Below are 12,292 nucleotides of genomic sequence, written 5' to 3' on the forward strand. Positions count from 1 at the left end.
ACGTCACGTGGTGACGGCATTAATGACGTCACGTGACGCTCCGTCCGTTGATAGGGCGGGAAAGTCACGTGAAGTCCATTCAATGACGTGTTGGGGCGTCACGTGGTCCGCTCAGTGACGTCACCAAAGACACTCGAGAAGCTCAACCTGCCTGTGTAATATATGCAAAAATAATCTCACTCTGCAGTTGCATTTGTGACAAATAAACCACCATTGAACTATTGTTCATACAATGTGCCAGTGAATACAAATGGTCTGTTGTCTTTTTTACAAAATTACATTGACTCAGCTATTTGCAAAATGTATACATTGAACTACAACAAAACACCAGCATTTTTCTCTGTGCAGGTGAGGAGGGACTGATTGGCAGGTGATTGAGTTGCAGATTATAATTACAGAAAACAAAATGGAGCAAATGGGGCGACCGTGGAAAGCAGCTCGTCAACGGGAGGACGGCTGTGGATTGAGTGCAGCTCCTGGGAGGGATCGCGCCGGTCCGGAGGTTGAGAGAGAGAGAGAGAGAGAGAGGAGACACTGAGGAGTAGTAGTAGTAGGGAGATATTGTATCGGGGTATCGGCCGATGGCCTGTATAGGTCCGGTAAACGGTGCTCTGGCAGTATCCCCTGCTGTTACAAAATGACAGGAGAGAGTGGGTCTAGTGGTATGGAGGCCAGTGGAGGAGAGGATAATGCAGAAAGTGTTGAGAAGGAGTGGGAACCCGTGGGAACATGGGATAGTCCCAGGAAGAGCAGCCGTAAAAGAAGGAAAAGCAATATTGGTGGATCGGAGAGTGAAGACAAGGAACCAGAAAAGGAAATTTGGTTAAATGTAGTGGTGAGGTTTGAAGGAGAAGGAGGAGTAAAGAAGATAGAGCCACTGAAGCTGACAAAAATAATCAGAGCCCAGGTTGGGGAAGTAAAGTACGCAAGAGTGCTGGAGGATGGAAACGTGCTAATAGGGTGCAACAGTGAGGCTCAAGTTGAAAAGGCAATGAAAATGAACAAGATTGACAAAACCAAAATAAACAAAGTAGTGAGAGTGGGAGAACGGAGGACGGCAGGGTGTAAAGGGGTTTATCTATGGAATCCCTCTCACAGTCAATATGAGTGAACTGGTTCAGGAACTCAGGAAGAGATGTGAATTAATTATGAATGCCAAAAGAATGACCAAAGGAGCAAAGAAAGAGGAAACTGAGTCAGTCCTGGTCGAATTCAAGATGGAATCCCTTCCAAAAGTGGTGCATTTCAGATTCATGCGATATAGTGTAAGAGAGTACATACCCAAACCAATGAGGTGCTTCAAATGTCAGAAATTTGGGCATATAGCTAAAATGTGCAAGGGGGCGAGGAAATGCGCAAGGTGTAGTGGGGACCATGAATATGGCCAGTGTGGAGAGGGGGTCAGACCAAAGTGCTGTAATTGTGGAGGAGAGCATAGTGTGGCTTACTGGGGATGTGAGGTGATGAAACGTTAAGGTGAAGTACAAAACATAAGAGTGAAGGAAAAGGTCTCCTATGCAGAGGCATCAAAAAGGGCTGACCCTACAAAACAGATGAATGAAAGAAGGATCAGGAGGGAACAAGATATGGGCATAATGGAGACAATAAAAGAAAAAGAAAAGAGAATATGGAAAGAAAAGAAAAACCTGGTTATATTTATAGCAGGAGTAATAAATGCGACAGCAGAAGTAAAATCCAAAACAGAAAGGATCCAAGTCATTGTAAAGGCTGCAGTCCACCACTTGGGCATGGCAGGATTGAAGTGGGAGGAAATACATGATGGTCTCAGTATCCAGGCAAGCCAAGAGTCAACATGTGTGGGTTAATAATATTAATGTTAATCCTACAATGGAATGCACAAAGCTTGTTAGCCAATGGGCAAGACTTTAAGCAATTCATAGACAGTAGGAAGGAAAAACCAGATGTCGTATGTATCCAGGAAACCTGGTTGAAACCAAGTTTAGATTGTGTTCTATATGATTATGTTACAGTGAGATGTGATCGGGGAAATGGGGGAGGAGGGGGTTGCGCCACTTTCATTAAAAAAGGGATACCATACAGGGTATTAGGAATTGGGCAGGAACAGGAATATGTGGTAATAGAAGTGTGGTCTGAGAGGAGGAAAATAGTGGTAATAAATTACTATAATCCATGTAAGCGATTAGAGGTCAATAAATTACAGGAAGTAGAAGGCCAGAGCAAATCTAATGTTATTTGGTGTGGGGACTTTAACGCACATAATACATTATGGGGCAGTGGAAAGTCAGATAATAATGGACAGGTAATTGAGGAATTATTAAATGATGGTAATCTAGTATGTCTAAATGATGGAAAGAAGACCAGGGTAGATGTTAGGACAGGGAAGGAGTCTGTGTTGGACCTTACACTTGTTTCTAATAGGATTGCTGCTAAATGTAACTGGGAAGTATATGAAAAGGGTACCATAGGAAGTGATCATCATCCTGTGCTATGCAAAATAAATATTACTTTAATTATGAGTAAAGAAAACAGAAGTGGACGATGGGTTTTTGGAAAGGCTAATTGGGAGAAATTTAAGGAGGAAAGTGATAAATATGTAAAACAGATACAAGAAGAGACAGATATATGAAACTTTGAGAATAAATTGTCAGAAGGTATCAAAAGAGCAGCATTAGTTTCCATACCTAAAAGTAAAGGAAGATCAAAAAGGAAAGCTGTGCCGTGGTGGGACAATAAATGTAAAGAGGCGGTGGTGAATAGAAACAGAGCATTCAGATTATTAAAAAGAACTCATAACTACCAACACATGATTAATTACAAACAGGCTCAGGCAATTGTAAGGAGGACTATAAGACAAACAAATAGAGCATATTGGAGGAAGTATTGTGATTCAATTGGAAACACAACACAGGTAGGGGAGATATGGGGGATGATTAAAAAAATGGAAGGTGATAAAAGGGAGTGGAGTTATCCTATCTTAACAAATGGAGATCAAACTGTAGTCTCAAAGACAAAGCAGAACTAATGGTTAACACTTTTAGTAGGGTTCACAGCCCCAGCAACTTGTCAGATGAAGGAAGAAGAGGTAGGGAAAGAACAAGAGAGGAAAATGTTGAGGCCTTACAAAGGAAATGTATCACAGAGGACAAGTACAATATTCCATTTAATTTGGGGGAGCTAAAGTGAGCTCTGGCCAAGTGTAAGATCTCAGCTCCAGGGAAGGATGATATTTGTTACATAATGATAAAGCATCTAAGTGAGGAGGATTAGATTAGAATATATTTTTATATTTTTGGATTTTTAACATTTTTACAAAACATTCACAACCACCTCTGTCCATCTATCCTGCCTCTCTCTCTCTCAATCTCTCTGGCACAGCTCACTGCTATTTATCTTTTCTCTTCTCGCTCCATCCATCCATCCATCCATCCAATCATTAGATTAGATTATTATCAGATATTTTATCAATTTTTTTCCCCAAAAAATACAAAAAAATGCATACATGCACTCAGTCCCCGTGCAAGCCTATATCAAGCTTTTCTCAACTATTCTTGCATATCATTCCCATTTCTCCCCAGTTTCAACAATTTTCACCAAGCACCAAACAAGCTGGGCTGGGCTCTGCCTTGCCTGCTCGTTTGGTTCACTCACTCACTGCCTTGCCTGCCTGTCTGTTGCACACATAAAAGTCCCTGCAAAATGTGGAAAACATGGAAAATATGTACAAATGGAAGGTGCTAAACATGCATGTGTGTTTAATGCAAACTTAAAGTACAGAAAAATAGTAAGATTAAACGAGAACTTACCAGTTTGAAGTTTGATCTGTATTTTATGAGGAGGAACGTTGAGGGAATACGTGAAGAACCCGCTTCCAACGCATGCGTGTCATTCTTCAAAGCAGCGGTGTGAGGTCACAGGAACCTATAATGACCTAACATAGTAAGATTATCAAAGAGATACCAGTTTTTGATATGATCATAGGAGGGTGGGAGCGGAGGGCACGTATTCCCTCAACGTTCCTCCTCATAAAATACAGATCAAACTTCAAACTGGTAAGTTCTCGTTTAATCTTACTATTTTACTTCGGAGTCACGTGAGTGACTACGTGAAGATTTCAAAGCTCTGTAACCTCATGCCGTGGAACGAGTCCATGCTTCACAACTGCCTTGGGTATTGGGAGAGAGCATCATTAGTAATTTTAAAACACACTTATACAAAGGGTTGTGTGGTATAACGAAAAAATATATAAATTTTTTAAATTGAAAATCATAGCCCTGTAACCTTTCGGGCAAATTATATTGTTGAACGTAAAATGGTTTCCGAACACGATGATGGCTCCAAAAAACTGGTTTATTATAAAACCTTTGGAAAGTCCTTTTGGATGACCATCCTGCCATTCTGAGGATTTGGTCTGTGGGTACCTCTAGAATTTTTGCTGCGGATGTTGCTGCAGCCCTGGTGGAATGAGAGTTAAAAACATTAGTGTCTATTCCTGCCATCTTTAGGACATATTTGAGCCACCTTGATATAGTTTGGGTCGTGACTCTTTTGTGCGGTTTCTTGTAAGAGATTAACAACGCCATTTCCTGACCTCGAATGCTGTTAGTATATTCTATGTATAATTGGATATGTCTTGCTATACACAGTCGTTCGTCATATGGATATGCCATAAATTCAAACACTTGACCCGATGAACCTGGTCTTTTTTGTTTTATTAAATCCTGTATGACAAACACCAGTTTCTCGGGTGAGATGATCAGGGAGTCCAGGCTCAGTTTGCTTAATGGCTGGACTCGTTGTGCGGTAACTAACGCCATGAGCATAACCATCTTCATGGTCCGTTACTGAAGTGACAATGCTGTTATGGGCGACCAGCTCCTCAGCATGTTTAGAACGACACCCACCTCCCAGATTTTGGAGTACCTGGTTTTAGGGGGATTTGCATTGAATATGCCCCTCATGAGTTTTGTTACCAGGGGGTGCGTTCCCACCGTGTGCCGCTCCGTTCCTTGTGATAGGTAATTGGAGAGTGCACTTCTGGCACTATTGATGGCACTGTAGCCCAATCGATTATCATAATGGAGGCTTGTTAAAATTCCAATACGGCCAGAATGTTCTTGGCCTTTTGGTCGAGGTTGTTGTCCAAGCAGTATATGCCCCATTTCTTGATGTGTCCAAGGTACTGCTTCCGTGTTGACAGTCTTTGTGCAGATGAGATGAGATTCATCGTCCTGTCTGACAGCCCCATGCCGTGTAGTGGGTCTTTCAGACTCTACAAATCAACAAATCCCTAGTCTTATGGCATGGAAGACTGCCCCCAGTCACTGGATGAATTAATAAATTCGGCTATGTTCATGAGGGAACAAGGTTCTAACACCATCCCCTGTATGACCGAATACCACGGTTGAGTAGGCCAATCGGGTACTATGAGAATCCCAGATGCCGAGTCTTGTTGAATTTTCCTTAGTACCCGATTGATGAGGCAGAACGGGGGAAATGCATTACCCTATGGCTTTGTTTACGTAACAATGCCAAGCTGGTTTTAGAATTTTAGTAAATGATCTTGGGGCTGATGTTTGCCCCTTTGGCAAAGCTCTATATTGCCAAAGCCCCCCCCCCATCCAGTTAAATTTCAAATACCGTCTGTGATCCCCTCTGATGGGTACTGTATAGTATGCATCTTTTGAGTCAATGCCTGTCATATAGAAAACCCAGCTGACACTAATTCTTTATCAGTAATAAGAGTATCCATCTTAAAATGAACATATTGAACGAATGTGTTTAGGGTTGAAAGGTCAATGATAATCCTGCAACCCCCATCTATTTTATTTTTAATAAATATGTTTGATACAAATTCTAATTTTCCATGAAAAGTATGCTCAATCACACCTTTTGTGTACAATTTTTGTAGCACCATGTGGGCTTTAGATTGTTTGGTTTATGTAAGGACAAAATGCCTTTCTGGTGTATGTTGTACTGGGGGGTTATTGGGATAAGTAAATTCTATCAGATAACCCTGAATACTGCTGAGAATATATGAGTCTGTAGTGATTTTACACCATACATAACTGTAGTATTGCAACCTCCCCTCCCCCACCATCGTGGGTCCCTTTTTTACAGAAGAACCACACCCACCTACCTCCATGGTTACCGGTGGTTGTGTTATTTCCTTGGTTTTTTGAAAAGGGGGGTTCTGGTTTGATATCTCTTGTTCAGGGTTGTGTGGGAGGTTGAGGCTTCCGCATCTTCCAGGGTGGCCGTCCCTGGCCATACCCTAAAAAGGGCTGCTGCGGGTTATATTGATTTCTAGCACTGCCACTGGTATGAGCCACAATTTTTATGGCCTTGCATGTGGCTGGTATCGTGCTCCAAAATAGGCCTTTGCGCTGGCCTTGATGAGCCCCAGTGTCTTGGCTTCGTCCACCCACAGTTCTTTGTTTGCAAATGGTAGCATTTTAGGGGTCCAGTGCTGGCTGAATGGCAGCCTTCCACATGTAGTTCAGCTCATATTGCATATTACTAAACAGAGCTAGTGCGTCTTGATGGTCTTTGGTTAGCTCTGTTTTGTCCAGGGTGCGGGTGTATGCTGTGATCCCTGCCGTCAATCCCTTTAAGGTTTTCTGGATCTTGAGGTCCTGGTTCCTGATGTTCCTCCCCATATGCTGCCAAATGCATTGGTTTACACTGGGCACCTGTAATGCCTCACAGTTGCCAGGTGGCAGATGTCTGGCCAGTCTCTGTAAATATTTCTTGTTGGAGTTTGTGGCCAGACATATAGTTAATACTATTGCCATCCTGGGATCCAAGTCTACCCCTGTTTGACTTGGTTTAAAGTAATCAGCCACCATGTCCAGCAGAGTCCCTGCTGTTTTAGGATCATGGGACGCTGTATTACCAGGCTCTGGCCCATCAGGGTCCTGCCTACTCTTTTTTATAGAGTTAGAGATCTCTAGGGGTCCCGCACGGGGTACCCATGTGGGGCTTACCTCCTGCCCACTGTGGCTAGTCTCCACATCCATGTGACTGCTACTGTGAAGGAGCTCCTTTTCCCTCCGCTGTTTCCGTCCCCTGTACACACGGGCACTGGTTTGCGGGTTTTCCTCGCCCCACCACTGACCGCACCGGTCTTGTATGTAGATCCACCTCTCCACACGGTCCCGGTACTCACAGGCACCTGTGCTGGCTGCTGTCATGCTGCAGCCACTCGTACCGGCTTCCTCCAGCGTGGGCTAGCGGGTCCACGCCGTCTCCGTACTTCCAGCGCCCTGGACCCATCTAATACTTTAACCAAAGGATTAACAAACAGATTTTTATGAAAAAACATAGAAATTAGGTGGAGGAGCAGGCCATTCAGCCCCTCGAGCCTGCACCGCCACTCAATTCATGGGGTCCGTGGGGTTGTACCCGATTCGTCGGGATTTTGCTGTGTAGCCGGTCAAAACCGGCTCCAACACTCTCAGCGCTCCTGGCTGCTCGTTTATCTCAGACCGCTGGGACCGACCCCGTTACTCACGGTACTGGTCCCTCGCGGTCGTTGCAGCCGGTCAACCCCACTCCAATGCCCTCAGTTCTGGGCACTCCTGCTTATATGGTCTCTAGATAAGGGACGTATCAGATATTAAACTGATAAGAACAGATACTACACTTGATCTTAGCCAAAAGGCCAAGAAGCGATCTCTGTAACTAAAAAACCCGCTGGGACCGACCCTGGTACTCACGGTACTGGTCCCTCGCGGTCGATTGCAGCCGGTCAACTCCACTGCAATGTCCTCAGTTTGTGAGCCTCGGCGCTGGCCGGTAGCGCCGCTTCAAGCCAGACTCGCTTCCAAAGCGAGACTGGCATACTGGCCGAGAAATGAATTTTCCCCTGGTGCGGGAGCGAAGTCGGGCACAGGTGTTTTCCCTCTCCGGGAATCGATGTGCCGTTGCTGCTCCTGCTGCTGCCGCTGCTGCTCCTGCCGCTGCCGTTGCTGCTCCTGCCGGCTGCCCGCACTCCACGGTTCTCCCGCCGGCTTTCTGCAGCCTACATGGACCCGGTCCATGTCTGCACCTAAAGGGTAAGTGGAAGGAACGCAGAGTCTCTTACCTGCTGTTCCCGACTTTCAATTCTCCCGCTGGTGAACGTCGTTCCCTGCGTGTCGGGTTTGAGCCGCTCGGACCGACCCCGGTGTTCACGGGACTGGTCCCTCGCGGCAGTTCCGCAGCCGGTAAAACCCGGCTGTTCGTAGGGACCCCTTGGACCAACCCCGGTGCTTACCTTTTGAAGAAGGTTTTCGGCCCGAACGTCCCCAGTTCCTTTGCTCCGTTAGTGCCGCTGCACTCGCTGAGCGTTTCCAGCCCTGCTGTGTACCCCCGGTACTTACAGCGCTGGTCCGTGCTCTCTGTCCTGCTGCCTCCGCGCTGGCCGCTAGCGACTGCTCCAAGCCAGACTCGCTTGAGACTGGCATACGGGACGTCTTTGCTTCGCTTCCCGCCCGGCCGAGAAGTGAATTTTGCCGGTGCGGGAGCGAAGTCGGGCACAGGTTTTCCCTCCAGGAAATTGGTGCCGTTGCTGCTCCTGCCGGCTGCCCGCACTCCGCGGTTCTCCCCCGCCAGCTTTCCGCAGCCTTCATGGATCAGGTCCATGTCTCCACCTAAAAGGTAAGTAGAAAAGGAACGCAGAGTCTCTTACCTGCTGTTCCCGACTTTCAAATTCTCCCGCTGGGGAACGTCGTTCCCCCTGTGTGACTCGTTGCAATGCGTGTAGCGATATGACACGCATGCGTTGGAAGCGGGTTCTTCACGTAGTCACTCACGTGACTCCGAAGTAAAATCACCATTATCGGCGGCTCTAGTCCAGTCGCGGCTTCACTTGCACACTTGCATTTCATCTAGGCCTAGGGGGAAAGGAAAATAAAAAATGTGTCAATAATCAAATGCATACATGCACCTAGTCCCCCTGCAAGCCTACAGCAAAGTCATCTCAACAATTCTTGCATATCATTTATATTTATCTCCATTTTCAACAATTTCCAGCAAGCAGCGGCAAGTTGCAACCGAGTTAGCTGCGACCACCCATGTGCTTGCCTGCCTGCTCGAGAGTGCGGGGCAGTGGGGAGAGAGAGTGCGGGGCCCGGGGCAGCGAGGAGAGAGAGTGCGGGGCAGCGGGGAGAGAGAGTGCGGGGCAGCGGGGGGGAGAGAGAGTGCGGGGCCCGGGGCAGCGGGGAGAGAGAGTGCGGGGGGGGAGAGAGGGGGCAGCGGGGGAGAGAGAGAGGGGCCCGGGGCAGCGGGGGGAGGGGGAGAGGGGTGCAGAGGGGAGAGGGGGCAGCGGGGGGGAGAGAGAGTGCGGGGCCCGGGGCAGCGGGGAGAGAGAGCGGGGGCCCGGGGCAGCGGGGAGAGAGAGCGGGGGGGAGAGGGGCGGCGGGGAGAGAGGGCATAGTAGGGGGGGGGGCGGTGGACATTGGAGTAAGGGGGCAGGCGAGAGAGTGCCGGGGGGGGGGATAAGGCCTAGTGTGTGTGAAGTTGCAGGGAGGTTTACAATGTTTTTTATTTAATGTCCCTTGTCTAGTCTGAAATAAAGTTCATTATTGGATTAGAAGAAATATAATTGTGTGTGTTATATACATTTATATAATTTTCATGTATGTGTGTTTATAAACATTTTATTCTTTAACAAGAATCAACAGAATTATGAACTAACAGAATTATGAATCTAACCCTATATCACGCACAAAAAGTCCCCCCCTGTCAATCACCCTGCGAGTCGGGTCGATTCCGGTTACTACAAAATCAACTCAAACACTGTTTGTGAGCCATTTAAAAAGAAATTATTTAAAAAACATTAAAAAAGACAATTACCAGAATCAAATTTTATTCTTGACAAGAAGTTTGAACTGACAGATTTATGAATCTGACCCACACAAACTGTTGCCCCGCAACATTGATTACAGTGCGAGTCGGGTCGGGTTAGGTAGGCTCAGGTTGCTAAAATGGGCGTGGAAAAATGCCCATGATCCCCTCCATAGCGTACTACACGTCAGTCCATTGCATTTAGCAGGAGTAGCCTATCTTGCTCTGCTATAGGATCTTTGGGCAGGGCAGGCTGGGGAAGTGGAGGACAAGGAGGGAGGGAGGACTACTATATCACCACAAAATAAGGAAAGCATACTTTTGGCCCAACATACTAGCTCACACAAGCTCAGAATTGTGAAGGACAAAGACAACGTCAAACTATCCCAAACCTATTGAAACATGCAAAAGAGAATCAGAGGTACGTGGGAATCAGCAAAGTAAGATTAGACGTATTACCTCATGTCTGCGAATGTGTTGAAGGGTGGATGGTAAATGTAAACATGAAATAGTAGAGGAGATAACAAAGCTTGTTTTCCCTTCTGTGAGGAGTTATAGTAGATCACCCGCGCCTCCTACCACTAGTAGCATACATACGTTGCAGTAAATGGGAGGCTAATGATTGGCTTGGAGAGGGGATGGTGGCGCAGTCCGCCTGAAAGATGAGATGGAATAATGTCAAGATTCCCTTGTATTGTGTTTAACTTGTGTGAGAAAAGGGTTAATAGGGATGGTTGATTTATACTAGAGCTCTGAAAAATATAATTTAGAAAGAAATAAGGTGTCAGCATTAACCATCTGTTGTTGAACAAGATTAAGATAAGCGAATAGTGTGTTATTACTAATGAAATAATTGGTATGCATGTAGTTGATAGAATATTTTCATAGAATAGTCTCTAACAAAAGTAAACAAAAGTGTTTTACTGCACATTCGGCTAATTCTGGCGTGAAGTCGGAGCACTGGTGAGCAGTTTTACTGCAGCCACCTCTCCATGATATCCGCGTGTGTGTGTGTGTGTAACTTATGAGTTCAGAAATCCACTCGTTGCTCAATTATTTCCCCACATTTTCAATAAAATTTATCACAAAACTCGATTTTTCAAATCTAAACACCACTCACCAGCTGCTGACGTCACAATGCCCACATGACGACCAATCCAGGCTCACTCGCATCCTGGCCCCACCCCCCCGCCACTGTGAATTAAATATCGCGAAAGTTCTGCAGAACAAAGATTCTGCAGCTGCATTCCGGTGTAGCTTCATTGTTCTACAGATCTTGGGGCAGCGACTCCTCAAATGCTGAATTTCTCCACATAGGTTCCGCTGAACTTTCTCCTCACAGCCGGCGCAGCTCGCAAAGCCCCACGCACCTAACGCGCCCTCCCATCCCCTGCGCGCTCATTCCAGCTGTGGGTTTCCAGAGAGTCAGAAGCCGGTGCTTCGTTGCTGTGAACGCTCGCTCCTGGGCAAACACGTCTTGCTTTAGCAGCTTTAAAGGGTTGTTGTCAGATGGCAGTTATCAACGGCTGCGGGCGTCACAAGGCCGACTTACATCAACACCCCCCGCCGTGCCCCGACGCGAGCTGGCATTTGGCTCTCTCACTCCTCCCTGTTCTGTGTTCCTCTCTGAACGAGCAAGTTCTGCAGATCCGGAGGACAGGCGAGATCCTGGGGAGGTGAAGAGGGGGAGTTGGGGGATTGAGGGAGAGTAGGGTGGGAGAGGGGGGAATGGGGGAGGTGAGGAGGAGAGTGGGAATAGAGGGAGAGGAGTGGGGGTGATAGGGAGTGGGGAATAGATGGACTGCCCCCACCCCTCTCCCTATCCTTCCCCCTCTCTCCCCTACCCCATCTCCCCCTCCCTCCACACTCTTCCCCCTCTCTGCCCTACCCCATCTCCCTCCTGCCCTCTCACCTCCCCTCCCTTCCCCCTCCCTCCCCCCCCGCTCTCCTCCCATCCCTCCCTCACCCCCCTCCCCCCCCCTCCTCCTCTCTCCTCCACCTCCTCTCCCCCTGTCTCTTGCCCTTCTGTCTCTGCCCCTTTCTGTTTGTCTCTCCCCATTCTCTCTCTGCTCTCACTCTCTACCCCCCACCCCCCTCTCTAGACGCGCCTGCGAGTTGGGGGTTATGCGTCAGTAGATAGGGCGGTTATGGGGTAAAAGAAGCAAATTAATAATAGGGTTATAATATAAATATAATATCAAGGGGGGTAGTTAGTGTGTGTGCGGGGGGGTAGTTAGTGCGTGTATACCCCCCCCCCCCCAACCAGCCCCCCTCCCCCGCAACCACACGTTGGGGGAACAGAGCCAACGGGTCTGCACTTGGTCTAGTCATACAATAAAATCTTGAAGCAAATCTGCAGCATGATAACTTTCTGACTCAATGCCACTAGTAATAACGGCAAGCACATCATACGCCTTCTTTACCACACTATCTACTTGTGCTGTCACCTTCCGCATGCTATGAACTTGAACTACAAGATCCTTCT

The 12,292-nt window shown here is 47.1% G+C and overlaps 1 pseudogene; it reads right to left on the minus strand.

The window, feature by feature from the left end:
- Positions 1-7,551: 7,551 nt before the first annotated feature.
- Positions 7,552-7,654, minus strand: LOC129694904 (U2 spliceosomal RNA; annotated as a pseudogene).
- Positions 7,655-12,292: the final 4,638 nt, after the last annotated feature.

Source organism: Leucoraja erinacea, unplaced genomic scaffold (genome assembly GCF_028641065.1).
Source record: "Leucoraja erinacea ecotype New England unplaced genomic scaffold, Leri_hhj_1 Leri_84S, whole genome shotgun sequence".
NCBI lineage: Eukaryota > Metazoa > Chordata > Chondrichthyes > Rajiformes > Rajidae > Leucoraja > Leucoraja erinaceus.